The sequence below is a fragment of the Magallana gigas genome, chromosome 6 (assembly GCF_963853765.1).
Source record: "Magallana gigas chromosome 6, xbMagGiga1.1, whole genome shotgun sequence".
NCBI classification, from domain to species: Eukaryota; Metazoa; Mollusca; class Bivalvia; order Ostreida; family Ostreidae; genus Magallana; species Magallana gigas.
In genome coordinates this window covers 28,009,065-28,035,776 of record NC_088858.1, presented here as the reverse complement: position 1 = coordinate 28,035,776, position 26,712 = coordinate 28,009,065, and the positions used below count along the sequence as shown (strand labels likewise).

Below are 26,712 nucleotides of genomic sequence, written 5' to 3'. Positions count from 1 at the left end.
TAAAAGGGTGCAGAAAGAGCAGCCACGACTGCAACAAAAAATCAAGAGGCCACCCTAGTCTACTGCCTGGAGTGTTTTGCCTCTTTTGTGAACATGGTATTTAAATCTATATTTCCATTTTCTACCAAAAAAAATCATGTCATATCATTTCATGTTCTCTTTAAAAATCCATTTACTGTAACAAAACTTATTTGCCTTGAAATGTTTTAGACCTTTAAAAAAATAATTCTTAATTTGAAAACTTAACATGTTCTTTGTTCTTTTTCTGTCAACAGGTATCTGCTATGGGTATGAGCTGATAGAATCCAATGAATCGCCAAACATCCCATTCACTCTCCTTTTGACAAGATTTAAGAAAGGTAATTATTAATATTTTCCCATCAAAGCACACCTGTGAAAGAGTGAAACACAAAACCCAATACATTGAGTAGATGAGCTCACTTTTGATCTCAGTCTAAGTTTTACAAAAAGAACATAGTGGAGAAGTGAGACCGAGATCAAAACTTAACGTTCATCTAAGTTTTATGGCCCCGGGGCCAGAACTTTTGTCCATTTAAAGCATCTTATTACTTGATTTTAACTATTTCTTGAAGATATGAATGCTTTTGAGTTTCAAATATGTGATCTGATTTCCTTGTAAATTAATTTGCATTATTCTAATGAATTGAAATATTGTTTTAAACAACATTTTTACTATTTCACTTGCAGCTCCATCCACTGTCATCTATGACAATTCTTGCAAGCTGCACACCTACTGCTTGAACCGTTATCCCGACTTTTTTAGAGGAACGTGGTTTTTAGTCGACCGGCTGCACTGGTTCAATCACAGAGGCTGCAATGATGGCTACAATATAAATGAGTATGCCCAGTTCAGCAGTCTTAACAGTCAGGCAGCTGAGCAGTGCAACAGCTCACTTGGTAAATTGAAGTCAATGCTGTCGTACATGACAAACAAAATTTTTCACTTGCATTGTAAATTTTACTTGTGGGTTTTGAACTTAAGAAAGCAACTTAAAGCTGACATTTAAGCATAAATTCACTATTGTGCATCTGATGTATGCTATTTTATGCCACGTACAAAAGAAACAAATAATGTATAAAATCTGCGCAGATATGCTTTTTTTGCCATGCAGGATTTTATCACTGTTGTATACGCTTCATTTAAAACTTTATTTTGAAACTAAGCAGCGGATATGTAATGTAAAAGAAGGAAAACATTGAGATTCAAAACAATGTGAAAAACTGCATATAATTTGATTTATTGCGCTATTCTGAATAGCTTAATTACGCTATATACCTTTTTCAAGCTACATGTATATAAATCAGGAGGTAGTGCTGGACCTGACACTATTATACACTGTTTAATATAGACATCATGAGACAATTAACAGATTAAGCATCTGTGTTGTTTGGTTTTTGCCATTGTTTGCATGTGCAATTAAATTCTTCCTATTTTTGAACATGGTTTTATTTATTATTAAAAATGGACACTTACTCCGTAAAAATGTGGTCTGAAAGCTGTGCAGCTGACTTCTTAGGACAGTTACCTGTAAAAAATAATTACAAACGTTACACGTTAACAGAGATATGGTTAAATGTTGCCTTATATGTTATATATCAGAAATATCAATCTTACCGTGTTCAGTTAAACTGGGTCCGTAGGATATCTGTCATTTTAGTGATGGATCATCCCCTCAATTTATTATTTGAAAATGCCAAAGTCAATGTCATTCAATGTCAACAAAGGCGGGAAATTCACATGCTTAGTAAAGGAAATATAACAATTGATATCATAATATACATGTCGTACTCTGAATATTGAATTCTTTGACAATTAGGAGAAAAATACACACGATTTAGTAACTACAGATGCCTTGTAATTTCTCGAAAAGATGGCGCTCCCGCCAATCCTGCGCAATAAAATCAACTCCTCATGTGTTTTAGTTCAATGCGCAGATATGATAATCACTATTTTTTTTTAAAGCGCAGTAATGTTTAAATTTATCTGATAAGTTAAAAGATTATTACTTCACTATTGCATAATATTCATAAAACCGGTTTAAGATCAATAAACAGATAAGATAAACTGGGAACTATTTTTAGTTGAGGAAGAACGTTTGTCATGTAACAAATAGCATGTGAATGTGAATTACCGCATCCCCCCCCTCCCCCCCGGAAAACACAATTATCCTTCAGATCCCCCCTTGGAAAAAATGTCTGGATCTGCGCATGTGAAATTTGTGTTTTTTTAAAAATAAAACGGTATTCTAACTAAATACATGCATATTCTAACTAAATACATGCATTGTATGATGTTGAAACATAGGCGTCGAAACCAGGGGGGGGGGGTGATATTGAAATTGGAGTCATAGGTATACTAGCCCCCCCCCCCCCCCTGGTTTCGACGCCTATGTACGAATTTCATAATTTGGGGAATTTTTTTTATAGTTACTCTCATACTTCCTCCCCCCCCCACCACCCACCCCCCCCCCCCAACCCCCCCCCCCCCCCCCCGCCTGCATGGATTAGGATTTTCATGGTTTGGGGATTTTAATTTTTTTTTTGCCTTTCAAAATTCCCGATTATTAGTCTAGCCCCCTTCCCACCCACCGCTTTCAATTTGATTTCGACGACACTAGAAAATGTCTGGTGTTTGAAAAGTGCTTTATATTAAAGGCTCTTTACTTTAATTCAGCGCAAAAACTCCATGAAAATGTTTGCATCGAAAGCTCCTACCATGTGAGTTGAAATTTTCAGGGTCATTTAATAAAGCCTTTAAGTGGCTGGTTCCCTGTCCTACCATGTGCCTCGCGAGTCAAGCAAGTCATTCTATGAATAGGATGTGTTCGATTTCACGCTCCTTCCATGTAAACTTCCCTTCTAGATAGCGAAAACAAGGGGTTTCTTTTCTTCATTACTTACGTGATGATGAGAAATGATGAAAAATATCTTCATATAACGATCGGATACATTTTTCGTTAGTGCCATACAATATGTACCTGTAAGGAGGTTACGGGGGTAGCAATCTCCTTCCTTTTTATTTACAAAAATTACATCATAAAACAAGAGAGAGAGGGAGGGAGAGAGAGAGAGAGAGAGAGAGAGAGAGAGAGAGAGAGAGAGAGAGATTTAATCATAATAAAATAATGGTCATTTGGGGTTTTCCCTCCTGAGTAATTCTACACCTTTAAACCAAATGAAAGGACAAGAGCGTACAAGGCCTGACAAATCCCCCGTACCCAGGATTTTGAAATGACATATGAACATATGAAAATTCTGTATATTTGAAACTGTGCATCAGTACATGTATCCTATAGAACTGCATCCTCTGACAAATACATGATATACAATAATACATGCACTTTTGTTTTATTTCGATGTTTTCTGTCCATCAGTACATGTACATGTATAATATAGAACTGCATCCTCTGACAAATACATGATATACAATAATACATGCACTTTTGTTCTATTTCGATATTTTCTAAGCATTACAGCATGATCTCATATCAATGTTAGCGCTATTTTTATCCGACATTATGTGTGCAGATTATGAACATTACGTAATTGTTGTCATTATATAAATGGTATTAGAAATTTTTTTCATAATAATCCAATAAAAAAACAAAACACGTTTTACTTAAAGGCAAATGAATTAAAAATAAAACGCCGTCTTTAGGATTCGAACACGTACCTTCTCCATGGAGAATGATGGACTTACGAGCCTTCGCTTATCACATTGAGCTACGTTGACACATTTGAGTAACAGTGAATAATTTAACTCTTTGACAATTATTAATAAGGTAAAACGTTTTTGGTGAAAATAACAAATTTGACCCATTATGGGTCTAGACTCCATTTTAATAAATGAATAATAAAAATCAATATAAACTAATTCTTTAAATAAAAGTACTTTTAGGAAGGAGTCAGGACCCATTCATACCTATTTTTGCAATTAAGAACAGTGAATGGTTCAAGATTTAGGCGAGAAGCGATGCGCAGCTTAATTTTGAAACTTGTGCCTGTCGTGTTAATAGAATGAAATCACAATAATGATTTCCCTCGTGAAATTTATAATGAAAACAAAGCATACAAGTCAAAAATTTATATTCTAACTTGAATTGAAATTCTTTCGTCCTCATTGCTCCGAGTGGGGGATATACAACGCCTTGTATGCCCCTGTTCTTTAATTTCCGCTAATATTGTGTACATATAGAGAGACTTTCAGGGATAGTAGACGAAAGATTGTAGATTTGCAATTTTATTTTCATTTTGATCTAGCTTTAAAGGCGCCGAAGCTCGCCTGGACCCGAAAATTGACATGGAAAAAACGTCGTAATTTTTCGTGTTTTTTTTAAATTATCTCTTTTCTGAAAAATATTTTGTTAAGACATGTAATGTAAAAATAGTTTCTATTTACAAGACCTTTCTTTTAAAATCAAGAAAAAGGGGCTGGCCCCTTCAATTAGGGAACAAAAGGGCTCGAGAGTCTTAAATCTGTAGCCCTTTACTGAACGATATTTTGTGAAATGTTATAGAAGCAAATATGTTCATCTTACTGTTATGTATCTAAGCAATGTAATGATTTTTCCATGTATTACGTAATTAAGGGTTTTTAGGGGCCGAAAGTCCAAAATTTCGATCACCCATATCTCAGAAAGGAAAAATATTTTGAAATGCAGTATAGAAGGAAAGTTGTTCAAAATGATGTCCTTAACAATATGCAACCTTCACAATTTCGTTAAACGGCCCCTTAAAGGAGATAAAGGATCAGCCCCTTAAACCTTCTTTCTCATATACCTCCAGAACGGTAACAAATTTATAAACACTTGTTGAACAAAATGTGTGTAGAATTAAGTGACCTTTTATTTGATATCAAGAAAAAGGGGCTGGCCCCTTAAATTAGGGAACCAAAGGGCTCTAAAGTCTTTTATCTATAGCCCTTTACTGAGGGATATTTTGTAAAATGTTATAGAAGCAAATATGTTTATCTCACAGTTATGTATCCAAGCAATGTAATGATTTTATCGTGTGTTATGTAAATAGGGGTTTTTAGGGGCAAAAAGTCCAAAACTCTGATCATTCATATCTCTGAAAGGAAAATTATTTTGAAATGTAGTAAAGAAATAAAGTTGTTCAAAATGATGTTCTAAACAATATGCAACCTTCAAAATTTCGTTCAACAGCCCCTATGAGGAGATACGGGATCGGCCCCTAAAACCTTCTTTCCCATATATCTCAAGAACGGTAACAAATTTCGAAACATTTGTTGACAAAATGTGTTCAGAATGAAATGACCTTCCATTTGATTTCAAGAAAAAAGGGCTGGCCCCTTAAATTAGGGGATCAAAGGGCTCTAAAGTCCTTAATCTATAGCGTTTTACTAAGAGCTATTTAGTGAAAGGTTATTTAAACTGAATTAGGTATAATACGTTTATATATCCTAACAATATAATGGTTTTTTCTTGCGTTACCTAATTAGGGTTTTTAGGAGCCAGAGGTAAACAAGTTTAATCTTTTCTATCTGAATTTGGAGAAATGCAAGTATTTAAAAAAAGCAATAGAAAAGTTATTAAATGCGATACAAAAAAGCATAAGTTCTTCACACTTTTTTCCATATCATGTTTTTTTGTTGAAAATCAAAGTCGATGATGTCATATTTCCTACTAAAAATCGGACGGAAGACCTCCTCGTTGCTCGCAACGAGATCGTGTCTAGTTATTTTAATTTTTTTTCTTACAAATTTTGTGCACGCGATTTCTCAGAAACGGCTCGACCGATTTTCATGAAACTTTCAGATCTGATAGATAATGATCTAAACCTTATAGGTTTTTTATCATATTGATGACGTCACTTCCGTTTTTGAGAATTTGACGTTTTAGCGATTTTTAGAGGGGTGGCTTGTCCCTCTACGTTCTCCTAAACTATAAAAGATATTGAGTTCAAACTTTTAGGGATAGTAGACAAAAGATTGTAGATTTGCAATTTTATTTTCATTTTGATCTGACTTAAAAGGCCCCGAAGCTCGCCTGGACCCGAAAATTGAGATGGAAAAAACGTCGTCATTTTTTCCGGTTTTCTTTGATTATCTCTTTTCTAAAAAATATTTTGTTAAGACATGTAACGTAAAAAAAGTTTGTATTTACAAGACCTTTTCTTTGAAATCAAGAAAAAGGGGCTGGCCCCTCAAATAAGGGGACCAAAGGGCTCTAAAGACTTTAATCTGTAGCCCTTTACTGTAAGATATTTTGTGAAATGTTATGAAGTAAATATGTTTATCTCACAGTAATGTATCCAAGCAATGTAATGATTTTATTATGTGTTACGTAATTAAGGGTTTTTAAGGGCCAAAAGTCCAAAATTTCGATCACCCATATCTCGGAAAGAAAAAATATTTTGTAATGCAATACAGAAGAAAAGTTGTTCAAATTAATGTTTTTAACAAGATGCAACCTTCAAAATTTCGTTAAACGGCCCCTATAAGGAGATAAGGGATCGGCCCCTAAAACCTTCTTTCTAATATATCTCCAGAACGGTAACGATTTTCTGAACAATTGTTGAACAAAAATTGTTTAGAATTAAATGTCCTTTCATTTAATATCAAGAAAAAGGGGCTGGCCCTTTTAAAAAGGGGACCAAAGGGCTCTAAAGACTTTAATCTGTAGCCCTTTACTGTAAGATATTTTGTGAAATGTTATAGAAGCAAATATGTTTATCTCACAGTAATGTATCCAAGCAATGTAATGATTTTATTATGTGTTACGTAATTAAGGGGTTTTAAGGGCCAAAAGTCCAAAATTTCGATCACCCATATCTCGGAAAGAAAAAATATTTTGTAATGCAATACAGAAGAAAAGTTGTTCAAATTAATGTTTTTAACAAGATGCAACCTTCAAAATTTCGTTAAACGGCCCCTATAAGGAGATAAGGGATCGGCCCCTAAAACCTTCTTTCTAATATATCTCCAGAACGGTAACGATTTTCTGAACAATTGTTGAACAAAAATTGTTTAGAATTAAATGTCCTTTCATTTAATATCAAGAAAAAGGGGCTGGCCCCTTTAAAAAGGGGACCAAAGGGCTCTAAAATCTTTAATCTGTAGCCCTTTACTGAGAGATATTTTGTGAAAGGTTATAGAAGCAAATATGTTTATCTCACAGTTATGTATCCAAGTAATGTTATGATTTTATCATGTGTTATGTAATTAGGGGTTTTTAGGGGCAAAAAGTCCAAACTTTTAATCACCCATATCCCAGAAAGGAAAAATATTTTCTAATGCAATACAGAAGAAAAGTTGTTCAAAAAAATGTTCTCAACAATATGCAACCTTCAAAGTTTCGCTAAATGGCCCCTAAAAGGAGATAAGGGATCGGCCCCTAAAATCTTCTTTCTCGTATATTTCCAGAACGGTAACAAATTTCTTAACTTTTGTTGAACAAAATTTGTTTAGAGTTAAATGGCCTTTCATTTGATATCAAGAAAAAGGGGCTGGCCCCTTAAATTAGGGGATCAAAGGGCTCTAAAATCTTTTATCTATAGCCCTTTAATGGGAGTCATTTTGTGAATGGTTATTAAAGCTAGATTAGGTATAATACGTTTATATATCCTAACAATATAATGATTTCCTCTTGTGTTACCCAATAAGGGATTTTAGGGACCAGAGGTGAACATGGTTAATCTTTTTCATCTAAATTGGAAGAAATGCAAGTATTTAAAAAAGCAATGTAAGAGAACCTATAAAAAGCGATACAATAAAGCATTAGTACTTCACTCCTTTTTCCATATCATGTTTTTGTGGTCAAAAATCAAAGTCGGTGATGTCATATTTCCTTCTAAAAATCAGACGGAAGACCTCCTCGTTGCTCGCAACGAGATCGTGTCTAGTTCTTATTAAGGTCTTCCGTTTCCAACGGAAGACCTTATTGTTTTTGCTTTGTTTCTTTTTCCCTATTATTATTTTTCTTTTTTTTCTTACAAATTTTGTCCGCGCGAGTTCTCGGAAATGGCTCAGCCGATTTTCGTGAAACTTTTAGATCTGATAGATATTGATCTGAACCTTATTGGAAATTTTTTATATTGATGACGTCATTTCCGTTTCCGATATTTTAACGTAATAGCGATTTTTGGAGGCTTAGTTTGTCCATGGAACTACTCCTAAACTATAAAAGATATTGAATTCGAATTTTCAGGGATTGTAGACAAAAGATTGTAGATGTGTATGATGTCGATCAAATTTGTCTGTTTAAAAAGGCGTCGAAGCTCGCCTGGACCTGAAAATTGAGTTTAAAAAAACGTCGTAATTTTTCTAGGTTTTCTGTGTTTATCTCTTTTCTGAAAAATATTTTGTTAAAAGATGTAATGTAAAAAAGGTTTATATTTACAAGACCTTTTATTTGATATCAAGAACAAGGGGCTGGCCCCTCAAATTAGGGGACGAAAGTGCTCTAAAGTCTTTAATATGTAGCCCTTTACTGAGAAATATTTTGTGAAATGTTATAGAAGCAAATATGTTTATCTCACAGTTATGTATCCAAGCAGTGTAAATATTTTGTTATATGTTACGTAATTAGGGGGTTTTAAGGGCCAAAAGTCCAAAATTTTGATCATCCATATCTCAGAAAGGAAAAATATTTTGTATTGCAGTACAGAAGAAAAGTTGTTCAAAATGATGTTCTTAACAATATGCAACCGTCAAAATTTCGTTACACGGCCCCTAAAAGGAGATAAGGGACCGGCCCCTAAAACCTACTTTCTCATATATCTCTAGAACGGTAACGAATTTTTAAACACTTGTAGAACAAAATGTGTTCAGAATTAAATGACCTTTTATTTGATATCAAGAAAAAGGGGCTAGCCCCTCAAATTAGGGGACGAAAGAGCTCTACAGTCTTTAATATGTAGCCCTTTACTGAGAGATATTTTGTGTAATGTTATAGAAGCAAATATGTTTATCTCACAGTTATGTATCCAAGCAGTGTAAATATTTTGTTATATGTTACGTAATTAAGGGGTTTTAGGGGCCAAAAGTCCAAAATTTTGATCATCCATATCTCAGAAAGGAAATCTATTTTTTAATGCAGTACAGAAGAAAAGTTGTTCAAAATGATGTTCTTAACAATATGCAACCGTCAAAATTTTGTTAAACGGCCCCTAAAAGGAGATAAGGGACCGGCCCCTAAAACCTACTTTCTCATATATCTCTAGAACGGTAACGGATTTTTAAACACTTGTAGAACAAAATGTGTTCAGAATTAAATGACCTTTTATTTGATATCAAGAAAAAGGGGCTGGCCCCTCAAATTAGGGGACCAAAGGGCTCTAAAGTCTTTAATTTCCAGCCCTTTACTGAGAGATGCTTTGTGAAAGGTTATTGAAGCTAGATTAGGTATAATACGTTTATATATCCTAACAATATAATGATTTTCTCTTGCGTTACCCAATTAGGGTTTTTAGGAACCAGAAGTAAACAAGTTTGGTCTTTTCTATCTTAATTGAAAGAAATGCAAGTATTTAAAAAAGCAAGAGAACTTATAAAAAGCGATACTATAAAGCATTAGTACTTCACTCCTTTTTCCATAACATGTTTTGTTGTCGAAAATCAAAGTCGATGATGTCTTATTTCATTCTAAAAATCGAACGGAAGACCTCCTCGTTGCTCGCAACGAGATCGTGTCTAGTTATTAGGGTCTTCCGTCTTCAGCGGAAGACCCTTCTTTTATTCTTCGGTTTCTTTTTCAATTCTATTATTATTAGGGTCTTCCGTCTTCAGCGGAAGACCCTTCTATTATTCTATTGTTTCTTTTTCACTTTTCTTCTTATTATTCTTTTTTTTTCTTACCGATTTTGTGCAGAAGATTTCTCGGAGATGGCTGGGTCGATTTCGCTCAAATTTTCAATATAAACGTGTTTTTATCTAAAGCTGATACGTTTTTTTTCATTTTTGAAAAAACACTTCCGGTCAGAAGTTATCGTCCGTTTACGATTTTAAAAAATCAATTTTGTCTGTCGGGTTTCTCAAAAACGAGTAAAGATAAAAGGCTGAAATTTTCAGAGATGATAGATCTACCGTTTTTCTAATGTACCTCGGTATAGAGAATGTCCGCCGTCACTTCCGGTCGTCACCGGAAGGAAATTTCAAAAATTGAGTTTTTCGACTTTTTTATTTTTTAATATTTTTCTTTGAAATTTTTAAACCTTATAGTGACCCTTTTACTGATTAAGAATATGTAATTAGTTTTAAAATCGATCAATGCATTCTCGAGAAATTAAGCGTCAAAGTTCTGAAGCGGAGTCCGAGTAGCTCAGTCGTTATAGTCGTGGACATGGCCCAGGCGACCCGGGTTCAAGCCTCGAGTGCCGCAATATTTTTTTCTCTTTTTTTCGCTTAGATCTACGATTTTATCTTTGAATTGATAAGTTTAAACTTATCTTTTCAAAAATTGGACGGAAGACCCACTCGTTGCTCGCAACGAGATCGAATCTAGTTATTATTCTTTTTTTCCTTACACATTTTGTGCAGGCGATTTCTCGGAGATGGCTGATTCGATTTCCGTCAAATTTTCACTGAAGATGCCTCGCCATCTGAAGTTTGTACCCCCGTGACATTTTTTCAAAATTCACTTCCGGTCGGAAGTTATCGTCAATAAACGATTTTTTAAAGTCAATTTTGTCTGTCAAGTTTCTCAAAAACGAGTAAAGATATAGGGCTGAATCTTTCAGAGACGATAGATCTATCGTTTTTCAGGTGCACCTCGGTCAAGAGAATGTCAGCCGTCACTTCCGGTCGTCACCGGAAGAAATTTTGAAAAATTGAATTTTTCGACTTTTTTATTTTTTCGTATTTTTCTTTGAAATTTATACACCTGATAGTGACCCTTTCACTGATTCAGAATATGTATTTTGTTCTAAAATCGATCGAGGCATTCTCGAGAAATTAAGCGTCAAAGTCCTGAAGCGAGAGTCCGAGTAGCTCAGTTGATAAAGTCGTGGACATGGCCCAGGCGACCCGGGTTCAAGCCCCGAGTGCCGCAAATTTTTTTTCTCTATTTTTCGCTAAGATATACGATTTTATCTTTGAATTGATAAGTTTAATCTAATCTATTCAAAAATCAGACGGAAAACCCACTCGTTGCTCGCAACGAGATCGAATCTAGTTATTATTAGGGTCTTCCGTTTTCCAACGGAAGACCCTTTTGTTTTTCTTCGGTTTCTTTTTATTATTATTATACTTTTTCTTTTTTTTCTGACTCCTTTTTTGCTTCATAACTCAAAAAGTTTTCAACCGATTTCAATGAAACTTCCAGAGATTTTAGCAAGTTATCGTCCCTCAAAGAAGTTAAAGTTTTAAAAACAACATCACTTCCGTTTTGACGTTACGTCATTTTTAAAATTTTAAAAAAGTCATTTTGTCCGGGACTTTTCTCAAAAACGCTTTAAGATAGAGGCTTGAAAGTTTCAATGCTTATGATTTGGTCGATTTACCTCTGTAATAAAGCTACATGATAAAAATCTGTCACTTCTGGTCGAAACTGGAAGCGAATCAATTTTTTCAAAAAATTGAATTTTTTGATAAAACAAAAAACGTAAACGTATTTTGTAGAGCTTTTTTAGCTGAATCTAATGCTGAAAACCGTTTAAAATTCGAAAGATGCATTACAGAGATATCGGGGTTTAAAAACTGATTTTCCCAGAAATTTTGATGCCGCGTTCTTGGTTTCAAAAATAGTGCAAAATTCACACTGAAAGTAACTTCTACTGTAACAATTCGTACTGATCATAAAACTTTATAAAAAAACATAAAATTATATGCATTTTGTATAGTTTGCAAAGCTAAATACAAAACTTAAATTCGTTTTAAAATCGGATACTGCATTGCAGAGATATCGGGGTTTAAATATTGATTTCTCCGGAAATGTTGATTCCTCGTTATTGGTTTAAAAAATAGTGCAAACTTCCCACTGAAAGTAACTCCTGCTAAAAAGATTTCGTACAGGTCATAAAACCGAACTCGTTTTTTATATAGTTAATCGGAGTGTTTATCGAAACGATTTCCTTACTTCGATCGATAATTACGTTGTTAGTTTTTATTAGTCTTATTAGTTTTAATCGAAATAATTATCGTACGGTTCCCCATGTCAAGTCGCCATGTTTTGACCGCGAACAACAGCTGATAGCGGTGTGTCAGAAGAATGGCCTGCAAGACCGCGATAGTGGAAATTTCAGCTCAACTAACGTATGACAGATTTAAAGGTATGTTTCAATACAGGATATGTCGTATTGACTTTTTCTTTTCAAAGTGTTTGTGCACTTTTCAATCTAATCCGACATTCCTCTGACTCTAACCTCCGCTTTTGACGTGCGTAACAATATAAAAGCGGGCATTTGAGTCTGAGAAATCTCCGGATATTATCTGTCCAATGTATTTTCACGTGTATGTTTTGCACACTACTCTTTTGAATTTCTATTTATTATTATGTATGTCTTATTTTGTATTGAACAACACACCACACACTGTAAAACAGTGCATTTAAAAGGGGTGGGGGTCCAAAGGCACACAAGAGTAGAATGTTGTAATTAGAGTGCATTTTTGCATGATGATAACTTTATCCTAAATATTTGAATATAGCAGATCTTTACCATATCACATCCACTTAATTAATTAATTAAAGAACTCAGACAGGCTTGTGCTTAATTAAAATAAAATAAATATATTTGACATGGTAAATATTCAGTCTAATTAAAATTAGAACTTTTGTCTGGCTCGCCGTTATATATGATTATCGCCTGTGAAAGAGCATGTAAAACAGAGTGCAAGATGAAACGAACTTTAAGTTCAGATTTTAGGTTAATATTCCCTGATATCTATAAAACATTCTTCTCAAGATTTGATTATTTCACAGAACATTGTAAATTCTTTGAGATTAGTTTATCTTTTATATATATTGAATTTTATTGATTCATTTTAGGTAAACTTTACATGCAGAACACATCTACATTGTAAACAATTTTTACAGTAAGACAAATGTATGCAATAATTTTTACTACATGCGCCTCAGATCTCTCTCTCTCTCTCTCTCTCTCTCTCTCTCTCTCTCTCTCTCTCTCTCTCTCTCTCTCTCTCTCTCTCTCTCTCTCTCTCTCTCATGCTTTTAATCTTGGCAAAGCATCACAGAGCAACATCATTTTGTGCATATCTCTATCTAGGAAAAGAAATCAACAATGCTTTAAATTTCAAAATGAGCATGTATTATCGTGCAATCCCTCATTTTTTCATTGTGCAACTAAAATCCAAAGCTTTGTAAAATTGTTTATGAAATGTTATACATACTAAACATAATATTGTTTTTAAAACCTGTCATTAATAAGAAAAGAGAAAAAAAATCCTCGCTAAATTTATTTGCAAAAAAAACCCCCAGTAGAATTCATTTAAAAAAAATGGTATAGCAGAAAATTATGCTTTGAGGCTGTTCGGATGAAATACTGTAAGTGTTTTTAATTCCACCGTGTTAAAATTTCATGATTTTTACTAAAGTTTCAAATGCGATGGTTTTCATTTCACGCTGCTTAAAGATTCAATTAATCAGAATAGAAGCATTTAATTTCATAATATTTGGTTAAAGTGTTCAAACTAATGCTTCTTAGGAAAATCAAAAAATAGGGGGAGGGTATATATGTAAGAGTATTTCTAAGTGATGTGATGCTTTTGTCATGATAATATCATGTATATGTATGTAGTTTTGAATAAGGTTTCTTATTTAGGGAGGTTGAACAACAGTTGACCTCTAAAAGATTAGGTAAAGATGCTTTATTTATGGAGAGCCCAATAAATCTGTGTTAAATAGAAGAAAGTGGAAATGCTGGGTTCACTTAAATGGCCATATTTTTCTTAATCCTTAATGGAATTGGCAAAATGAGGTATACTTTTTCTCAGAATAGCATAAGCTTTGTAAGTTTAAGACAATATGACTTTTCAGAGAATGTTAGTGTAAGTTTCAAGACTACATGGTGTTTTCAGATTTTTCATTTAACTGTAATTTTGAGTGGATTTTGTACCAAAAGTAGTCTTTTTTGGGAAAATGGATGATTTTGTTGGTTATATATGTCATTACATGATTTATTAGCTATAATATACAAGGGAAGTAAATCCCTTTTAAATGTGTAGAATGACCGCCACTAGAGTAAATTGGCTTAGAAAGTAGGTATTTCCTATCCTGATGACAATTAATAGGCTTGAGTTAATTACTGAGATAAGAATTAATACTGCACAGTAAAAGAGTTTTGATCAATTGAATTATTCAAATTTTAAATTTGCAGCAATTTTGCTGTCTGATTTCATGAAATAACATCAAGCAACCTGACTTATATAACTCAATTTTTTTAAAACAGCATATTTTTCTTTCGAATAAAATTCACATGTAGACAAATGCAGTTATCAAAGTATACAATATGTCAAAAAACTCAAGTTTTTGCTCCTTCCTATCCAAAAGTGATATTTTAGATATATTTACGGAATTCAAAAAGCTACCCCCTCTTTCCAATTGTCTTCATTACCATTACATGTTGGATATGTAAATGTACATTTGACCTTGAAATAACATCTGCTATAATAATTACTCTCGAAATGATCAAGAAACAACAAATGTTTACCCTTTTATTGTATATATGCATCAAAAATGTAGGAAAACATGTAAAATTTGATAATTTATCATGGAATTCTCATCCATCCCCAGGAACCCGGTTGTGTTTGAATTTCATTTTAATTAAGAGCAGACATCACACTTGTAGGTTTTACTATTTTAGCAAAGTTAAAAGGAGACTAGAAACCAGAATAAATAAGATATTCACTAAAAATGATTATAAGCTTACTGTTTCATGAAAACAAGAAATCACATGTATGGCGGCATGTCTTTTTGTGAAAAAAAATGTTACATTTCATCCATTTATCAAGAAAAGATCAATTTTCAATATCAGTGATGGTTGTTTTTAAATATGTGTCAGAAATGACTCAAGGGAATTGCCACAAGTTTCATAATATTTGGTTAAAGTGTTCAAACTAATGCTTCTTAGGAAAATCAAAAAATAGGGGGAGGGTATACATGTAAGGGTATTTCTAAGTGATGTGATGCTTTTGTCATGATAATATCATGTATATGTATGTAGTTTTGAATAAGGTTTCTTATTTAGGGAGGTTGAACAACAGTTGACCTCTATAAGATAAGGTAAAGATGCTTTATTTATGGAGAGCCCTGTGAATCTGTGTTAAATAGAAGAAAGTGGAAATGCTGGGTTCACTTAAATGGCCATATTTTTCTTAATCCTTAATGGAATTGGCAAAATGAGGTATACTTTTTCTCAGAATAGCATAAGCTTTGTAAGTTTAAGACAAGATGACTTTTCAGAGAATGTTAGTGTAAGTTAAAGGTAGCAAGGGACAGTTTCGGATAAAGTACCCGTCAATATTTGTGTAAAATTGAGAGTTGCTGTACTTGAAGGCTTATGAGTGTTGCTAAAATTCATGAAAGGATTTTTAATGATTATCATTAGTTAGAGGATTGTCTCTTGTTGAAATTGATATTCAATATGTAGGCCCCATATGTTAGGTACATGAGATTCAGAAGTAAAATGCGAAATTCTAGTTACAGGGTTCCGAAGACACACGTCCCCAGGCTACAATGAAATGTACCAAAAAAACTGTCCTGTGCCATCTTATGTCACGTATCGGGATATGTCATACTAATTACACTGCATGGTCAGTGTATTTTTTTTTCAGAAATACTATGCATATATTAATGTAAACACAGCTATTATAAGTACCGGTACATTTATTAACACAGCTTATTGATTTTTTTAATTTCAGCTATTGGTGGCCACGTGGTTTTTACCTGTTGATTCTTTTCAGCTCTTGAGGTTAACCTGTCACCTCTACCTACATGCATATTCCTTAATGTGTTCTACAGACTATTTACCAGTAATTCAAATTAAATCGGATAATTCATGAACAGTTACTGTAATAGAACTTTAAGAAAGCATCATGCCTTGTTGTGGTTTGTGTTTGATAAGAAATTATAACAAACAAAATTATGGCTGTTTAAAGTAATTTACAATTGTTAGCTGTGAAAAATTGTATTTCAATAAAAGTATGCAACTATGTTTCCTTTATTTTGTTTTTAGCTCACCTGAGCCAAAGGCTCAAGTGAGATTTTCTGATCACAATTTGTTGTTGTCGTTGTTGTAAACTTTTCATATTTTCATCTTCTTCTCAAGAAGCACCACCACTAGGTGAAGGGGATTCAAGTTTGTTTGAATGAAGGGCCACGCCCCCTTTAAAGGGGAGGTAATTGAGAATTATTGAAAATTTGTTGGTATTTTTCAAAAATCTTCTTCTCAAAAACTATTCGGTCTGAAAAGCTTAAACTTGTGTGGAGGCATCGTCGGGTAGTGTAGATTCAAGTTTGTTCAAATCATGGTCCCCGGGGGTAGGGAGGGGCCACAAGAAGGGGATCAAGTTTTACATAGGAATATAAAGAGAAAATCTTTGAAAATCTTCTTCTCAAAAACTATTAGGACAGAAAAGCTCAAATTAAAGTGGAAGCATCCTCAGGTAGTGTAGATTCAAGTTTGTTCAAATCATAGTCCCAGGTAGTATGGTGGGGTCACAACGGGGGAATGGATTTTTACATAGGAATATATAGAGAAAATCTTTAAAAATCGTTTTCTCAGAAACTAATCAGCCAGGAAAGCTGAAACTTACATGTATGTGGAAGCATCATCAGGTAGTGTAGATACAAAGTTGTGAAAATCATGACCCCGGGGATAGGTTTGGGCCACAATGGATGGGGTGGGGGGGGGGGGGCAAAGTTTAACATAGGAATATATAGAGTAGATATTTAAAAATCTTCTTCTCAGAAACTAATCAGCCAGATGATTCTTTATAATTGTTAAGACTTTGGCCCCAGGACAGTTCTTTGGCCTCACAAGAAGGTTCAGAGTTTGATGTAGGTTTATATCCCATATATAAACTATTGTTAAGGATCTTTTTGAGAACTGCAATACTCATGCATGCGATATGGCTATAAAATCAATATAAAATCATCCTTTTAGAAAAGGAACTAATGATTATAAACATAAGAATATTTAGGGGGGGGGGTGGATTTTATTTATACAGGATCTACATGTATTATTGTACATTGACCAGGTAGTTTGCATTGTGACCCCATTAAGCTGATTTTATCATACCTATTGTTCCTCAGGTGAGCGATGTGGCCCATTTGCCTCTTGTTTTAGTTTTTCATTGTTTTTCAATATTAAAAATTAAACATATTATGTAATCTACGGTAATTTTCATGATGAGTACAAAACTAAAATCCGTTTTTAAATCGGACGATGCATAACAGATATCGGGGTTTAAAAATTGATTTTTCAGAAATTTTGATTCTGCGTTTTTGGTTTCAAAAATAGCGTAAAGTTCAAACTCGTACAAAAAAAAGTCATTTTGTCCCGGACTTTTCTCAAGAACGCTTTAAGATAGAGGCTTGGAATTTTCAATGGTTATGATTTGGTCGATTTACCTCTGTAATAAGACTCGAAATGAAAATCTGTCACTTCCGGTCGAAACCGGAAATGAAACAAATTTTTCGAAAAAATGAATTTTCTGATCAAATCAAAAATGAATATGTGCTTTATAGAGATTATCAAGCTGAATCTAACACTGAAAGCCGTTTGAAAATCGAACGATTCATTAAAGAGATATCGGGGTTTAAAAATTGATTTTTCCGGAAATTTTGTTTCCGTGTCCTTGGTTTAAAAAATAGCGTAATGTTCAAAGTAAAATTAACTCGTACCGAAAATAATTGTTAAGTCGTACTTGAACAATTCGGATTTTTTTTGTTAAGTCGATCTTGAAATCGGAAAGGTTTTTGTTAAGTCGTACCTAAAATTATTCGGTTTTTGTTAAGTCGTACCAGGAATAATTCGATTTTTTCATCTTTTTATTTAAGGTACTCTTGTTATTGGTTTAAGAGCTCTGCTTCTTACAGGAACTTCCAGCTTTACTTCCGACATTAACGGAAGACCCACTCGTTGCTTTGCAACGAGCTTTGCTCTAGTTATTATTCTTTTTTTTTCTTACCGATTTTGTGCAGACGATTTCTCAGAGATGGCTTAACCGATTTCATTCAAATTTTCAAGATTAACGCGACTTTATCTGAAGTTTATTGTTTTTTATCCATTTTTGAAAATACACTTCCGGTCGGAAGTTATCGTCCGTTTACGATTTTTAAAAGTCAATTTTGTCTGTCGGGTTTCTCAAAAACGAGCAAAGATATAGAGCTGAAATTTTCAGAGATGATAGATCTACCGTTTTTCTAATGTACCTCGGTCAAGAGAAGGTCCGCCGTCACTTCCGGTCGTCAGGGGAAGGAAATTTGAAAAATTGAATTTTTCGACTTTTTTATTTTTTAATATTTTTCTTTGAAATTTTTACACCTTATAGTGACCCTTTTACCAATTCAGAATATGTAATTTGTTTTAAAATCGATCAAGGCATTCTCGAGAAATTAAGCGTCAAAGTTCTGAAGCGAGAGTCCGAGTAGCTCAGTCGTTATAGTCGTGGACATGGCCCAGGCGACCCGGGTTCAAGCCTCGAGTGCCGCAAAATTTTTTTCTCTTTTTTTCGCTAAGATCTATGATTTTATCTTTGAATTGATAAGTTTAATTTTATCTATTCAAAAATTGGACGGAAGACCCACTCGTTGCTCGCAACGAGATCGAATCTAGTTATTATTAGGGTCTTCCGTCTTCAGCGGAAGACCCTTCTATTATTCTATTGTTTCTTTTTCACTTTTCTTATTCTTATTATTAGGGTCTTCCGTCTTCAGCGGAAGACCCTTCTATTATTCTTCGGTTTCTTTTTCACTTTTCTTATTATTATTATTAGGGTCTTCCGTCTTCAGCGGAAGACCCTTCTATTATTCTTCGGTTTCTTTTTCAATTCTATTATTATTAGGGTCTTCCGTCTTCAGCGGAAGACCCTTCTATTATTCTTCGGTTTCTTTTTCACTTTTCTTATTATTATTATTAGGGTCTTCCGTCTTCAGCGGAAGACCCTTCTATTATTCTATTGTTTCTTTTTCACTTTTCTTATTATTCTTTTTTTTTTTCTTACAAATTTTGTGCAGGCGATTTCTCGGAGATGGCCCGCTCGATTTGGGTCAAATTTTCAGGGATGATGCCACGTCATCTGAAGTTTGTACCGCCGCGACAATTTTTAAAAATTTACTTCCGGTCGGAAGTTATCGTCGTTTTACGATTTTTAAAAGCCAATTTTGTCGGTCGGGTTTCACAAAAACGAGTAAAGATAGAGAACTGAAATTTTCAGAGATGATAGAACTACCGTTTTTCTGATGCACCTTGGTATAGAGAATGTCCGCCGTCACTTCCGGTCGTCACCGGAAAGAAATTTCAAAAATTGAATTTTTCGACTTTTTTATTTTTTAATATATTTCTTTGAAATTTTTACACCTTATAGTGACCCTTTCACTGATTCAGAATATGTAATTTGTTTTAAAATCGATCAAGGCATTCTCGAGAAATTAAGCATCAAAGTTCTGAAGCGAGAGTCCGAGTAGCTCAGTCGATAGAGTCGTGGACATGGCCAAGGCGACCCGGGTTCAAGCCTCGAGTGCCGCAAACTTTTTTTTAACTATTTTTCGCTTAGATTTACGATTTTATCTTTGAATTGATAATTTTGATCTAATCTATTCAATAATCGAACGGAAGACCCACTTGTTGCTCGCAACGAGATCGAATCTAGTTATTATTATTATTATTATTCTTTTTTTGTCTTACAAATTTTGTGCAGGCGATTTCTCAGAGATGGGACGATCGATTTCTCTCAAATTTTCAAGACTGAAGCCTCGTTATCTGAAATTTATACCGCTGAAACAGATTTTGAAAATTCACTTCCGGTCGGAAGTTATCGTCCGTTTACGATTTTAAAAAGTCAATTTTGTCGCTCAGGTTTTTCAAAAACGAGCGAAGATAGAGAGCTGAGAATTTCAGAGATGATAGATCTATCGATTTCCTGGTGCACCTCGGTATAGAGAATGTTCGCCGTCACTTCCGGTCGTCACCGGAAGGAAATTTGAAAAATTGAATTTTTCGACTTTTTTATTTTTTAATATTTTTCTTTGAAATTTTTACACCTTATAGTGACCCTTTCACTGATTCAGAATATGTACTTTGTTTTAAAATCGATCGAGGCATTCTCGAGAAATTAAGCGTCAAAGTCCTGAAGCGAGAGTCCGAGTAGCTCAGTCGATATAGTCGTGGACATGGCCCAGGCGACCCGGGTTCAAGCCTCGAGTGCCGCAAAATTTTTTTTCATTTTTTTTGCTTAGATCAACGATTTTATCTTTGAATTGATAAGTATAATCTAATCTATTCAAAAATCGGACGGGAGACCCACTCGTTGCTCGCAACGAGATCGAATCTAGTTATTATTCTTTTTTTCCTTACACATTTTGTGCAGGCGATTTCTCGGAAATGGCTGATTCGATTTCCTTCAAATTTTCACTGATGATGCCTCGCCATCTGAAGTTTGTACCCCCGTGACATTTTTTCAAAATTTACTTCCTGTCGGAAGTTATCGTCCGTTTACGATTTTTAAAAGTCAATTTTGTCTGTCGGGTTTCTCAAAAACGAGTAAAGATATAGGGCTGAAACTTTCAGAAATGATAGATCTATCGTTTTTCTGGTGCACCTCGGTCAAGAGAATGTCAGCCGTCACTTCCGGTCGTCACCGGAAGGAAATTTGAAAAATTGAATTTTTCGACTTTTTTATTTTTGAATATTTTTTTCGGAAATTTTTACACCTGATAGTGACCCTTTAACTGATTAAAAATATGTAATTTATTTTAAAATCGATCGAGGCATTCTTGAGAAATTAAGCGTGAAAGTTCTGAAGCGAGAGTCCGAGTAGCTCAGTCGATAGAGTCGTGGACATGGCCAAGGCGACCCGGGTTCAAGCCTCGAGTGCCGCAAATTTTTTTTTAAATATTTTTCGCTTAGATCTACGGTTTTATCTTTGAATTGATAAGTATGATCTAATCTATTCAAAAATCGTACGGAAGACCCACTCGTTGCTCGCAACGAGATCGAATCTAGTTAGGGTCTTCCGTCTTCAGCGGAAGACCCTTCTATTATTCTTCGGTTTCTTTTTCACTTTTCTTATTATTATTATTATTATTATTATTATTCTTTTTTTGTCTTACAAATTTTGTGCAGGCGATTTCTCAGAGATGGCACACTTGATTTCTCTCAAATTTGCAGGACTAAAGCCTCGTTATCTGAAATTTATACCGCTGAAACAGATTTTGAAAATTCACTTCCGGTCGGAAGTTATCGTCCGTTTACGATTTTAAAAAGTCAATTTTGTCGCTCAGGTTTTTCAAAAACGAGCAAAGATAGAGAGCTGAGAATTTCAGAGATGATAGATCTATCGATTTCCTGGTGCACCTCGGTATAGAGAATGTTCGCCGTCACTTCCGGTCGTCACCGGAAGCAAAATTAAAAAATGAAAATTTTCAACTTTTTATTTTTATATATTTTTTCCAATAAGATGATAGTGACCCTTTTACTGATTCAGAATATGTAATTTGTTTCAAAATCGACCAAGGCGTTCTCGAGAAATTAAGCGTCAAAGTCCTGAAGCGAGAGTCCGAGTAGCTCAGTCGATATAGTCGTGAACATGGCCCAGGCGACCCGGGTTCAAGCCTCGAGTGCCGCAAATTTTTTTTTCATTTTTTTTGCTTAGATCAACGATTTTATCTTTGAATTGATAAGTTTAATCTAATCTATTCAAAAATCGGACGGAAGACCCACTCGTTGCTCGCAACGAGATCGAATCTAGTTAGGGTCTTCCGTCTTCAGCGGAAGACCCTTCTATTATTGTAATGTTTCTTTTTCACTTTTCTTATTATTATTATTATTATTATTCTTTTTTTGTCTTACAAATTTTGTGCAGGCGATTTCTCGGAGATGACTCGTCCGATTTCCTTCAAATTTTCAGGACTGATGCCCAGTTATATGAATTTTATACCGCCGGAACAATTTTCAAAAATTCACTTCCGGTCGGAAGTTATCGTCGTTTTACGATTTTTAAAAGTCAATTTTGTCGGCGATGTTTCTCAAAAACGAGTAAAGATAGAGAACTGAAATTTTCAGAGATGATAGATCTAGCAATATCCTCGTGAACTTCGGTCAAGAGAATGTTGGCCGTCACTTCCGCTCGTCACCGGAAGCAAATTTAAAAAATGAAAATTTTCAACTTTTTGTTTTGATATATTTTTTCAAATTAGATGATAGTGACCCTTTTACTGATTCAGAATATGCAATTTGTTTTAAAATCGATCAAGGCGTTCTCGAGAAATTAAGCGTCAAAGTCCTGAAGCGAGCGTCCGAGTAGCTCAGTCGATAGAGTCGTGGACATGGCCCAGGCGACCCAGGTTCAAGCCCGGAGTGCTGCAAATTTTTTTTCTCTTTTTTTAGGTTAGATCTATGATTTTATCTTTAAATTCACAAGTTTAATCTAATCTATTCAAAAATCGGACGGAAGACCCACTCGTTGCTCGCAACGAGATCGAATCTAGTTATTATTCTTTTTTTCCTTACACATTTTGTGCAGGCGATTTCTCGGAAATGGCTGATTCGATTTCCTTCAAATTTGCACTGATGATGCCTCGTTATATGAAGTTTGTACCCCCGTGAAATGTTTTTAAAATTCACTTCTGGTCGGAAGTTATCGTCAATAAACGATTTTTTAAAGTCAATTTTGTCTGCGACGTTTCTCAAAAACGCGTAAAGATATAGAGCTGAAATTTTCAGAGATGATAGATCTACCGTTTTTCTGGTGTACCTCGGTCAAGAGAATGTCCGTCATCACTTCCGGTTGTCACCGGAAGGAAATTTGAAAAATTGAATTTTTCGACTTTTTTATTTTTTAATATTTTATTTTGAAATTTTTACACCTTATAGTGACCGTTTTACTGATTCAGAATATGTAATTTGTTTGAAAATCGATCAAGGCATTCTCGAGAAATTAAGCGTCAAAGTTCTGAAGCGAGAGTCCGAGTAGCTCAGTCGATAGAGTCGTGGACATGGCCCAGGCGACCCGGGTTCAAGCCCCGAGGGCCGCAATTTTTTTTCCTCTGTTTTTCGTTTAGATCTACGATTTTATCTTTGAATTGATAAGTTAAATCTAATCTATTCAAAAATTGGACGGAAGACCCACTCGTTGCTCGCAACGAGATCGAATCTAGTTATTATTATTATTCTTTTTTTGTCTTACAAATTTTGTGCAGGCGATTTCTCAGAGATGGGACGTTCGATTTCTCTCAAATTTTCAGGACTAAAGCCTCGTTATCGGAAATTTATACCGCTGAAACAGATTTTGAAAATTCACTTCCGGTCGGAAGTTATCGTCCGTTTACGATTTTAAAAAGTCAATTTTGTCGCTCAGGTTTTTCAAAAACGAGCAAAGATAGAGAGCTGAGAATTTCAGAGATGATAGATCCATCGATTTCCTGGTGCACCTCGGTATAGAGAATGTCCGCCGTCATTTCCGGTCGTCACCGGAAGGAAATTTCAAAAATTGAATTTTTCGACTTTTTTATTTTTTAATATTTTTCTTTGAAATTTTTACACCTTATAGTGACCCTTTTACTGATTAAGAATATGTAATTAGTTTTAAAATCGATCAAGGCATTCTCGAGAAATTAAGCGTCAAAGTTCTGAAGCGGAGTCCGAGTAGCTCAGTCGTTATAGTCGTGGACATGGCCCAGGCGACCCGGGTTCAAGCCTCGAGTGCCGCAAAATTTTTTTCTCTGTTTTTCGCTTAAATCTACGATTTTATCTTTGAATTGATAAGTTTAATCTTATCTATTCAAAAATTGGACGGAAGACCCACTCGTTGCTCGCAACGAGATCGAATCTAGTTATTATTAGGGTCTTCCGTCTTCAGCGGAAGACCCTTCTATTATTCTATTGTTTCTTTTTCACTTTTCTTATTGTTATTATTATTATTAGGGTCTTCCGTCTTCAGCGGAAGACCCTTCTATTATTCTTCGGTTTCTTTTTCAATTCTATTATTATTATTATTCTTTTTTTCCTTACACATTTTGTGCAGGCGATTTCTCGGAAATGGCTGATTCGATTTCCTTCAAATTTTCACTGATGATGCCTCGCCATCTGAAGTTTGTACCCCCGTGACATTTTTTCAAAATTTACTTCCGGTCGGAAGTTATCGCTGTTTTACGATTTTTTAAAGTCAATTTTGTCTCTCAGGTTTCTCAAAGACGAGTAAAGATATAGGGCTGAAACTTTCAGAGATGATAGATCTATCGTTTTTCTGGTGCACCTCGGTCAAGAGAATGTCAGCCGTCACTTCCGGTCGTTACCGGAAGGAAATTTGAAAAATTGAATTTTTCGACTTTTTTATTTTTGAATATTTTTTTTTGAAATTTTTACACCTGATAGTGACTCTCTCACTGATTTAGAATATGTAATTTATTTTAAAATCGATCAAGGCATTCTCGAGAAATTAAGCATCAAAGTTCTGAAGCGAGAGTCCGAGTAGCTCAGTCGATAGAGTCGTGGACATGGCCAAGGCGACCCGGGTTCAAGCCTCAAGTGCCGCAAATTTTTTTTTTACTTTTTTTCGCTTAGATCTACGGTTTTATCTTTGAATTGATAAGTATGATCTAATCTATTCAAAAATCGTACGGAAGACCCACTCGTTGCTCGCAACGAGATCGAATCTAGTTATTAGGGTCTTCCGTCTTCAGCGGAAGACCCTTCTATTATTCTATTGTTTCTTTTTCACTTTTCTTATTCTTATTATTATTCTTTTTTTTTCTTACCGATTTTGTGCAGACGATTTCTCGGAGACTACTGACTCGATTACGCCCAAATTTTCAATACGAACGTGTTTTTATCTAAAGCTGATATATAATTTCTTTTTTTTGGAAAAACACTTCCGGTCGGAAGTTATCGTCCGTTTACGATTTTAAAAAGTCAATTTTGTCTGTCGGGTTTCTCAAAAACGAGTAAAGATAAAAGGCTGAAATTTTCAGAGATGATAGATCTACCGTTTTTCTAATGTACCTCGGTCATAAGAATGTTGGCCGTCACTTCCGGTCGTCACCGGAAGGAAATTTGAAAAATTGAATTTTTCGACTTTTTTATTTTTTAATATTTTTCTTTGAAATTTTTACACCTTATAGTGACCCTTTTACTGATTAAGAATATGTAATTAGTTTTAAAATCGATCAAGGCATTCTCGAGAAATTAAGCGTCAAAGTTCTGAAGCGGAGTCCGAGTAGCTCAGTCGTTATAGTCGTGGACATGGCCCAGGCGACCCGGGTTCAAGCCTCGAGTGCCGCAAAATTTTTTTCTCTTTTTTTCGCTTAGATCTACGATTTTATCTTAGAATTGATAAGTTTAATCTTATCTATTCAAAAATTGGACGGAAGACCCACTCGTTGCTCGCAACGAGATCGAATCTAGTTATTATTATTCTTTTTTTTTCTTACCGATTTTGTGCAGACGATTTCTCGAAGATTAGTGACTCGATTACGCCCACATTTTCAATACAGACGTGTTTTTATCTAAAGCTGATATATAATTTTTATTTTTTGGAAAAACACTTCCGGTCAGAAGTTATCGTCCGTTTACGATTTTAAAAAGTCAATTTTGTCTGTCGGGTTTCTCAAAAACGAGTAAAGATAAAAGGCTGAAATTTTCAGAGATGATAGATCTACCGTTTTTCTAATGTACCTCGGTCAAGAGAATGTCCGCCGTCACTTCCGGTCGTCACTGGAAGGAAATTTGAAAAATTGAATTTTTCGACTTTTTTATTTTTTAATATTTTTCTTTGAAATTTTTACACCTTATAGTGACCCTTTTACTGATTAAGAATATGTAATTAGTTTTAAAATCGATCAAGGCATTCTCGAGAAATTAAGCGTCAAAATTCTGAAGCGGAGTCCGAGTAGCTCAGTCGTTATAGTCGTGGACATGGCCCAGGCGACCCGGGTTCAAGCCTCGAGTGCCGCAAAATTTTTTTCTCTTTTTTTCGCTTAGATCTACGATTTTATCTTTAAATTGATAAGTTTAATCTTATCTATTCAAAAATCGGACGGAAGACCCACTCGTTGCTCGCAACGAGATCGAATCTAGTTAAGGTCTTCCGTTTCCAACGGAAGACCTTATTGTTTTTCTTCGGTTTTTTTTTCTCATTAGGGTCTTCCGTTTTCAACGGAAGACCCTCTTGTTATTCTATTGTTTTTTTTTATTAGGGTCTTCCGTCTTCAGCGGAAGACCCTTCTATTATTCTATTGTTTCTTTTTCACTTTTCTTATTGTTATTATTATTATTATTCTTTTTTTTTCTTACCGATTTTGTGCAGACGATTTCTCAGAGATGGCTCAACCGATTTCAATTAAATTTTCAAGATTAACGCGATGTTATCTGAAGTTTATCGTTTTTTATCCATTTTTGAAAATACACTTCCGGTCGGAAGTTATCGTCCGTTTACGATTTTAAAAAGTCAATTTTGTCGGTCGGGTTTCTCAAAAACGAGTAAAGATAAAAGGCTGAAATTTTCAGAGATGATAGATCTACCGTTTTTCTGGTGCACCTCGGTCAAGAGAATGTCCG

The 26,712-nt window shown here is 34.6% G+C and overlaps 1 long non-coding RNA gene across 1 annotated transcript; it reads right to left on the bottom strand.

The window, feature by feature from the left end:
- Positions 1–88: 88 nt before the first annotated feature.
- On the bottom strand, positions 89–2,243 carry LOC136276070 (uncharacterized). The gene is made up of 4 exons (XR_010714545.1): positions 1,637–2,243; positions 1,496–1,547; positions 695–844; positions 89–337 (listed from the first exon to the last, which is right to left on the bottom strand). It is a non-coding gene; the product is annotated as an uncharacterized lncRNA (long non-coding RNA).
- Positions 2,244–26,712: the final 24,469 nt, after the last annotated feature.